Raw genomic sequence first — 10,210 nt, forward strand, 5'->3', positions numbered from 1 at the left:
CAGGATGCTGCTATTTGTTGCTGGGTAAAAGCATGGAATATCCTGGACTTTGTCTTAAATGTCAAGTTCTTGTCCTTATTAATACCTGATTAAATCTGCTGAGTTTAAAGGAGCTTTGCTTGTATAAATGAGGGCAAGATTTTGCCATAGGGATCTAGCCTTCTGTTGGTGAGCATGCACAACCTCAGCTGAGATTTATCAAAATATTTGATAAGTACTGTGGGAAGAGCAGAAGAATTGGGAAATTCTCTCTCTTCAGCTCCTACTTCTTGCTTTCTCTTTGGGTGTTCTGGAAAAAATCCTGCGTTCCTCTCCTCCTGGGGAAAATAAAGAATTGTCCATTTTTTAAGATGGCTTGCTTTTTTAATCATTCAATACAGAGAGGTTTGGTTTCTCCTCTGTTTGAAGTGAAGGTGTTCCCCTGTGGAAGGGTTTTTACTTTATCTTTGTGTGGTGATCATAACATGTGGCACTCCAGACAGCTATTCTGCTCAGAGCTGAAAAACGCCAAGCATTTCCTTTAGTACTACCAATAAACATTTGTGTTATTTTTTCCATAAAGTGGTACTCTAAGCATCTTGCCAGTTTTTCAAGTGACAGATTCTTTTGGAGGCGAAAGAAAAGTATCAGTATTTACTGGCTACCATAAGTATTTCCAAACAATTTAAGAAGCGCAAAGTCCTAAAATATTTATGTATGCACATCAGTTACAGTATTCTGCTACCATTTATTGGGCAGCAGAATGACAAAATACATGTATCAGAGTTATGATTGCCACGATAAGTACTTAGTGAATCACTCCATAATAAAAAATAAAAATAAAACCATGCTATTATCATGTACCGTAATTAAATATTTGTGGAAGTATTTATGCTACAGTCACGAAGGTGGTTCATGTGTCAAAATATTTGATGCAGAAAATTAAATGCATGTGCTTTGCTGCAAAAATAATCATCATATTGTTACAGTAGTATCCTAAGAAGTTGCAGAGGAGAGTGGTTCTTGCATACCTATTTTTCCTGTCCTGTTACAAAAGGACTTTCAAACAATAAACTATGAAAATCATCTGATACATACCATCCTGTGTGCACTTACTGTAGATGATAACGTGGAGCAAGAATCAAAGATCTTGTTTCAGGGATCCTGCCTTAGAAGCACAGGCAGTTTCTGCCTGGTTATTCATCAGACTAAAGATTTTGAACAGAGCTGTGCTAACCCCCTCAGCTACCGCTTCTGGGCTGGCAGTAGCAGCTGTCTCTTACCATTATGCCCCGAGGAAGCAATGGCATTTGCCAGCAACTCCCTTTGTGTCTAACTCATTTCCTACATTCCCTTCTTTCATTTGCATAGTCAACTGGTCCTTATGCCTCAAGAAAATCAGGAGAGCATCTGAGGAATAAGTTGTTAGAAATGAAGTTTTTAAACATCACACCAGGAGGTGCATGCACAGACCTCATTATATTCCCAACAGGTCTGCTAGCTCACGAGAACATAACACACCAGAGAGGCTCTCTGTACTAACAGTTGACAGTGCTAAAATAGAGAAGGCAGTTTCTTCCCTCACATCTCAGGGAAATCACTGTGTAAACTCAGTGAAATATTTCTGTGAGCCTGCTTTCCTTTGTGACACTCTTCTGGTGGACAGACCTTCCCTGATGGCAAAAGTGCTAGAAGGAATAGGACTTAAGCTACAATAGGCTGCCTGCTTCTGTTGTTCTTTCCTCCATCTGCCTCCCTTCTTTCACAGTAATTTAGCCCCAGGTTGTCCCAAAAGCATCAATTAGAAATTAGTCAGAATAACCTGAAATGCTGGATGAGGTAAGAACAGAGCCTTGTTTCACGGAACCCCTTCGCAATTGAGGCATCAGCATCGTTAACACTTTGGTCTCATTTTTTCCCCATCTGCGGTGACCAGGTGGCACTGGCATGCTGATGCTGCCACGGTCCGTGAGAGACCTGGCGTAGCTCTTCTCTGGGAGAGGGGCTGTGTTGACATCAGCTCTCCCTGAACACTCTACAACTATGGTGCCTTGAACTCTCTTTCTATAAATGATGGTTGTTGACATCCTCCTCCTTACTCTTTATGGATAGCCCAGTGGATATGTGACAGACTTGTCCTGCTAGTTACGGACGGCGTTCATGACTCTTTTAGGGACTTTAAGTAACGAGAGCCTGTTACTTCACTGCATTGATGTGTTGTGGCTTCACGACATGAAAGCATCTTCCTTTTCACTCCAGCTGTGTGCCCTCTTGTTCTGAGTTTACTTATTGATGGGGCTGCGCTGGATGGGGTTTCCAGCCTAAGAGAAACTCAGGCACAGCTAAAGTGCTGTGAACCAAACCAGCTGTTGACTTATTGAACAAGTGGCAAGAGTTTAGTTGCAAGTGCTGTTGGTGGGGAGGGGAGTGAAAAAAAAGGTAATTCTGTGCCCATGATTTTGGCCTTATTTGTTGTTGACTTGGTGCCTACTGCCATGTCACAACAGATGCCAGTTCTCTTTTTGAAGCCATAGAGAAAGCACACTGGGAATCTCCTGCAGCACTGTTAGTAATGCTGGTTAGAGTACTTTAAACAGAGTAAAAGCATTTCGAGACCTCTTCCTTTGGTCTTGTTAAGGCTTAATCAGATATTTTTTGAGGGAGAGGACAGCGGGGAGAAACAGGACAGAATGAGCATTGCATGGCCTGTGGCCTGCATGGGCTTGCAGCCTGGTGATTTGAGCTGCTGTTCATGGGATGCTGGTGATGAACACCATAAGTTCAGTTTGTGACTCCTGCTGTGAATCAGACAGTGCATGGACCTAAGTGGATTTATCCACGGTAATCACTTCTCAGCAGGCTGCTAGGCAGTGATAACCTGGTGCTGGTGGAGTCTGGTGTGGTCTTAATGCTTGAGTAAGGTGAGAAACTGCTTTAGCATATACTGTCACTCACTCGGACACAACTAGGCTCTGAAACAAGCCAGCTGAACACAAAATGAGCATGCAATATGCTACATGACTCCAGTTAATGTGGTCGTGCCGACCTCGGTGTATGTACAACTTGGTGGAGTACTGCTGTGATTTTGCATAGTGTACACAAACAGCCAAGCTACGTAGGCATGTCAAAATTCAGGCTTCAAAGTTATTTTTAAATTTTATGTTGAGCATTCATGTCTCATTGGCTTTCTAAAGAGGTATTGGATGTTCGGTGCTTTTGAAAAATCTGCCTTTGTGGTCAGGATGCTGACCTGGCAATACCAATCTGACCACAAGTATCTGTTTTTGAAACAATTCCTCTATTTTATGTAAGTTATGATAATCCTGCATGGCGTTAGTTTTTTCAGACCGCTTTGGACTATAGTACCTATGTAGACACCATCTAGAACAGCTTTTCTGTCAGCACTAGCTGACTTCACATGCCTACAGACCATTCTGCAAATGAGTCTCTGTAGTGACCAGGGATCCTAAAATTGAAGCCATATGGAAACTTACTGTGCATATTAAATTGCATGCAGCAGTGTTAACAGCATTTTGATTTGTGGCTGCAAGTAATAAATGAATTATATTAATTTTGTAGCTGCAAGCTAATTTCTCCAGAATTACTTTTTAATAACCAGCATCATGTTCACTGCTAAGATTTAAATACATTTAGGAACAAATTTGAGTTTTTTTTTCTTTTAAAAAATGAATGTTAGATTATCATTTGAGACCGGATTTATTTAATAATTCTCCAGACATTTTGGAGTAAAATATCATATAGCAACTGAGCGACCTGGTGGCCAGATTACCTATATGTGATGTGGTGGCTAGGGTAAGTTGCATGTGAATTGGATAAACTAAGCAAATAAAATGTGGTGGACTCATTGCGTACTGCTGTCTTCACACACTGGCCTGCAGGAGGGTACAGGCATGTGTAATACTGATCTAAGGTGTGTGCGTTCTCTCTCCTTGCCAATAATTTGTCCTCTTTAGAGGAGATTTTGCTTCCCAGGCATCGCTTACATGACTATAACAACACAGAGGATGATAGCAGGTGTACACATTCAGTCCAGGCTTGCTAGAAATGTGTGGACTGTGTAAAATAGCTTCCCTTGCATCTGGGTCTCTTAAGAATGTATTTAACATATTAGTATCTGATTTTGGTAGTGTCAGTTTTGCCCAGAGGAGTGCTGAATTTGAAGGGAGGGTAAATCCCAATACATGGAAAAAAAGGAGTATGGGGAATATGACCAGAGTATAAGTGAGATATGGTGCTTTTAGGCAGATTGTGTTGTTAGTCTCTCAGGGAGGCCACTAGGCACAGCTTAATTGAACCACTGAAGAGCTTTTCCATAAGGCTGTGCCTGTGGTGGAGGCCATTACTCATGGCGGATTCACCATCCTCCAGAACGCGCAGACATCTGTGCGAGTACCTGAGGGTACGGGGAATCCATGATTGAGTAAGATGTGGATCTATTGTACAGCGACACATCTCCTCTAGGGCATCTTTTGGAGGCTCAGCTGTTGTGAAGTGCCTGTTAATCCAGCATGAAGGCGGAAGTAACTGTTATGGGGTAGATGACCTGCTGTGCAGAGCAACTGCGTGGCTCAAAAGAGAGATGGAGAGAGTGGTAGCTGGGACACACTTGCTGTCCCGGCAGGGCCTGCTCGCTTTCTGGCTCATGTTTAACATGCTTGTCCGTGTGGAGGTAATTCCATGAACACGTCACCAGAGTAGCTCCTTCTCCCCAGAGCCCGAGTACTTCATACTTGTATTTCCACAGGGCGCTGCTGTGCATCTAGCACTGGATTGCTCTCTCCTCTAGGAAATCACTGGTCGCAGTGTTGGTGGCATCCATTCACATCCTCCACCACTCGCTGCGTCGGAGCTGTGTTTCTGTGGCTGAACGTTTGCTGTTCTGATTTCTGGTTTTAGCTGTCTTAAGGCTCTCCTGAAAGAAGAACCTGACACGGGCATGGGGACGGACTAATTTCCTAGCTGAATTTGCACTGTGTTATTTTACTGGGGGAAAACTGGGTGCCTAGAGGTGAAATTCAGGAATGGAGGGACCCTGATAGCCATGTCTAGTTGGAACCCATGGGCTAAAAGGCTATATAACCAAATACCTGGGAACTGGTGACTGAATAGACTGAGTAGCTGTTTAATTCACTATCATATTCATAGATTTTGTGCCCTTTTGCCATCAAAAACTAGTATAGCTGCGTGCATTCTGTCAAATATTTTTCTCTGACTGGGCTGTATAAAATCTGCTTTCCAGTGAATATATGCTTGCTTCTGTGTGTGTATGTACTGATGGGGATGAAGTGAACCAAAATGATATCTATTGGGGGAAGTATTTCAATGTATTTACTTTTCTGAAGTAATGACTGTTATCAAGACAAGGACACCAAATGCAGGAACAGCTCTCTTTGTAAACCCTGAGGGAAAGGGCTTCACGATGTTGACAGACACGGGCTCTCCCTCAGAATTTAGGGACAGAAGTAAATTGCTTAATTATTAAAATTAGTGAGAGTCCTGCTTTTGCAGTTAATCATAGTGTCTGGACAGCACTTTTCTCTCCTGCATGCACTTCTGGCATGGGGTAAACACCAGTATTCACACAGGCTTCTCGATGGATTCTGAGGAAGATCCTTTCTTAGTTTCTTTGTTTGCAATCTGTCTGCCCAACAGAAATGTCATTTCAGTTGCATCTAAGCATTATGCAGCTGCTCATGTGGCTGTAAATAAATAACATAGTGGATAAGGCTACGTTTAGCTTCCCATGTGATTTAGAATCCAATCTGGTATCTGCTAAACTCCCCTGGAACAAGAGCAGACCAAGTCCTCATTTTCCTGTTTTCTAGAGTACAAAATTTATGTTATAATCTCTGATTTAACCTGGATTCTGTACCAGTACTAGGACTTTTAATTCACTGATTATTATTCTTTCCATTTGCAAACATAATGTTCAAGCACTCCAGAATTTATAGCCTTTTATATTTAGATATACATATAGACCAAGAAATTTCATTTTTTGAAAAATCCTACTTAACATTTTAATAGCTCCAATCCAAAAAAAAGAAAAACCACCCCACCTCTATTTAGTAATGCTTTACAGACATGCAGGAAGAGCTCAGAATATCAGAACAAGGTTTGCACAATGTTGATGAGGCTTTGGGGGCTTGGGAGAGAGACTGAATATCCTGGATAAAAGATATATCATAAAGGCTGCTTTTTTGTTTCCAAAACAATATATTTTTTTTAATCTACCGGTCCAGAATTTAAGCAAAAATGAGAATATGACTTGTTTCTCTGTGGTATGCTCTTCATCCACAGTGTTCTAGAATTAAACAGTGCAAGTAGTGCAGTTACAGAGATAGATGTGGAGCCTAAGGAGCTAGTGAACAAAAACAGTTAAGAGAAATCAATGTTTTTTGGGGAGGAGAGGAAGGGAAGGAAATATCTTTCAAATCTCGTAACAAGCTTTGTGGGGGATGTCAATGCAAGGGCAGTTGCAAGTTTTACGGATATTCCTTATCCCACATTGCTGGCATTGAAAAAAAAAAAAAAAAAAAGAGAAAAATCCAGAGTGCCTTTGCCAGTGAACTTGGCTCTTCTTTCCATTTTGCTAGCATATTCTTGCACATCCTGAGTGGAGGGGGGTGCTCTGTAGGAAAATAGGCCATCCTCTTGGCATAACACGCAAGAATTTTTGCGAGACGGCTTGCTCAGGTCTTTCTGTGGAGAGGGCTTGCGAGTGCGTTTCTGCATCCCAGCCCCTTGTACGGTGGTTGGATTTGTGTCGGAGAGACACGACAGGTCTGCCCTTGAGATGGAGCGGTGGCACCGTGCCAGCTGCTCGCCACGCTGATCTGTTTCTCTCCAGAGCAAAATCGCAACCTGCTGCCGTGGTTCAGCTCTGGGTCAGACCCCGGCCAGGCTACTGGAGGGGAGCATGGGTTGGATGTGGAACTTGCTGAGATTGTGTGAGGAGAGCTGCTTTCGTTTCAGTTAGCCCAAAGCAACACCTTCTCTGCTATTCGTAAATGAAATGCTGTAGGATTTTGGTATCCTCAGATTAAACTTGCTTTGACCTTGAGTGTGGACAGTAGCATATAACTATAGGCTTAAGTTAAGACAGGTTCAAAATCTGAAAAACAACAACAAAAAAAACCATACAGCTACCCTTTAATTTAGGCAAGTATTATTTGCTTTTGCAAGGAAAGATTCTGCCGTGTGTTTCATTGGGATTTCATTCATCTTTATTGATGGCATTTCACTTAATTTGCTGCCATTTGAGAGCAAAGGGGAGAAGAGTAGAGTAAAACAGGGGTAAAAATGGGAAAGGGAATTGCTAGTATGAGGGGGGAAAAAACCAACAACGACAACAAAAAAAAAAACCCTCATTGTGTTTGTGTCTTTGCAGTCTCCATACATTTAAAAAAAATCTTTGTGCAGATCACTATGAAATGAAAGAACACAGATGATCCCGAAGGAAGTGCAGCCAGGATATGTCCTCAAATGAGCGTGTTCCTGCTGTAATGCAGAGGAGCTCACGGAGCTCATCCAAGATCTGGCAAAGCAGTGGTTACCTCTCCCTCCATCTTCCGAATCGCTCTGGGATTTGTGGGGCACTGCTTTGAATTTTACTCGGGATGTGTTTTGGGAAGGGTTTCAGAGGTGCACCCTGGCATTAGCCACACCATGCCAGCCTGTGGTTGCTGGTTAGCTGGTTAGAAAGGCTCCAAACAGGCAGGGTGCTGTCATGCCTCCCACCCATTTTTCCCATCAAGCACATCCCTGTCTTCAGCAGGGCTGGCTGAAGTCCTGGAACATGATGTGTGTTATTTTTTTTTCCCTGTGTTTTTATTAGCAAAACAAAAATATTGTTTTGCTTACCTTGGTCTGACTTCTTCGGACATCTTTTTATGCCCCCTGATTGAAAATAGGATATTAGGTTAGATGGACGCTTAATGTGAACCAGTACAGCTGTTCTTATAGAATCAGTATATTTCTGATACCATAAAAATACCCAACACTTTTTAAATCTTACTAAAATATTAGTCTGGGAAATAACACACGGCAAATAGTTTCCCTGTGTAAGAAGAAAATTCTCCCTCCCTAGCCCATGATGAAATAGCTTTTTTCTTACAGCTTTGGGGTTCCCACCTCTAAATTTGACAGAAGGCTTCATTACTTTTGTGCTAGAGGACAGGGAAGATAGAAACTTCTCACCTAATTTTTCTGGAGCAGTTGCTGTTTTATGTATTTTTATCCTCAAGGAAGCTCAGGCAGTCAAAAGGAGAGCAGGACGGGCAGAAATGAGCATCTTTGGAGATACAGAAAGGAGACGAACCTTGTAACATAAGGAGACTGGCTAAAGTAACCAATGGCATTTGTGCCTGTGGGATTAAAGCATCAGAACCTTCTTGCTGCTTCAATTTCTTCTCTAAAATAAAGCAACCTCAAAGGCTTTTATAAATCACTTAGGAGCTCAGAGCCATCATGTTCTGTGACTGGCCAGCTAAAGAGCATGGAAATGTGTGTCTGATAAGCGTGTGGAAGAGAAGGTGTCCAAGGGAATTCCCTATCCTGATATCTCTAAATATTCCATAGCCTCACAGACAGGGAATGTCACTTTTTTTCCCTTTTTTTTTAATGCTGTCTCAATATTTTTCTATGACTTGCTCTATTATTTATTCTGGACTGGCTTTCCAATTTGCAGTGCCCTGAGCAAGTGTGGTGTCCGCCTTGAGCTACCAGAGGGGGAATCTGGCTGTGAATTGCTTCCCCATCTGTCATGGAGCGAGAGAGAAAGATCTGAACTGGCAGTGATTTTTTTTTCCTCCCTTCCTCTTGGTTCCACTGCCAGAAGGGGAAACTGGAACTGGCCCATGAGTTATTCAGTTAATGTAGGGCCACAGAGCTGGAGACCCCCAGACTGCAGAGCCTGAAGTGCTAACACCCCCTTGGGTGCCTGCTAAATATATTGTGACAGGCATTTAGTTCCCTCGGTGCAGAACTTTCCAGCTGCTTCGCCGCTTCCTGACGACTTATACACTCTTCTCCGATTCAGCATCGCTACTGTCGTGGGCTGCCTGCTCTGAGCTTCAGCTTCTCGGAGTTCTTGCAGAATTTCACTGGATAAGTGTTCTGCTCATGCTCAGCAGAAGCCCCCAAGTCCCGATGGATTGCTTGGTCCCGAGCTCTTTGTGATATATTGGCAGCTTTTTGTTGTCTCTTCTCTGCAACTTTGTGCTGAGGACTGCAGGTTCTCTTCTCCTTGACCAGCTCGTTTCCCTTCTATGTTTGCCTTTCCCCTGCCCATGTTTTACTGCTTTCCAAATTACCTGATATTTAGTAAAAGTAATTTATTTCTCCCTGTTTTCCCATTCTCTTTTCCAAACCTCTGCCATATTCAGTGCAAAACACTGGAGGATGCTTTAGACCTGACAGTTAGCATCATCATCTTTGTCATCATCTCATCCATGGCAGAAGACTCCTGCCTGCACCTTGCACAGTTCCTGACACCGAAGAAAGGAGAGATAATCTAAAACCAATCCCCTGAACCATGGATCAAGACTCTGTCTTCAAAATCCCTCTTTTGGACCCAATATTTGTTTCTAAAGAGGGTGTTATTCAAGCAAAATGCCATGCCCAATGCTCACACCTTGCAAGTTTGGGAGCCCTTAGTCCTTGATTCAGATTTTGTGCTTTGGCTCTCTCTCCAGTTTGGGGATAGCACTATTTAACTTGGAAGGGATGGACTTCAAGCTGGTTGGCCCTGCATGTGCAGCAATACCTGATGGTGCCAATTGTTTACAAGAAGTTCTACCTGTGAAGTTAGATAAAAGACAAACTATGAGGAAAAAATAGCCTTTTCTTGAGGTCACTCTGACCAATGTCAAACTACATAGCTGAGAGGGCCCGAGATTCAGGCGTCTTTAACAAACTGTGACCCACAGTGATTCAACCTGCAATCTCTGGCATTTTTTAAATGTAGTTTTAAAAAAATGATTCCTAGCTCATTCACAGTGTAGCGTTTTGGTTTTTCATCCCTCCGAATTGAGAGGTCTTGCTTGCTAACAGGTTTAAAGTTCTCCTAATTTTTTTCCACCCAATTATTTGTTCCTTTTGTCACTTGTGTAGTCATGTGGCAATAGCTGAAACTCGTCTGAGCTCTGCTCTGTTAAGGTGTGATTGTCCATGCACATGCTTAACTTGCATGACTTAAAAGCACATCTGTAAT

This window comes from Tinamus guttatus, unplaced genomic scaffold (genome assembly GCF_059628265.1).
Source record: "Tinamus guttatus ecotype Peru unplaced genomic scaffold, ASM5962826v1 Tinamus_guttatus_pri_ptg000119l, whole genome shotgun sequence".
Lineage (NCBI taxonomy): Eukaryota > Metazoa > Chordata > Aves > Tinamiformes > Tinamidae > Tinamus > Tinamus guttatus.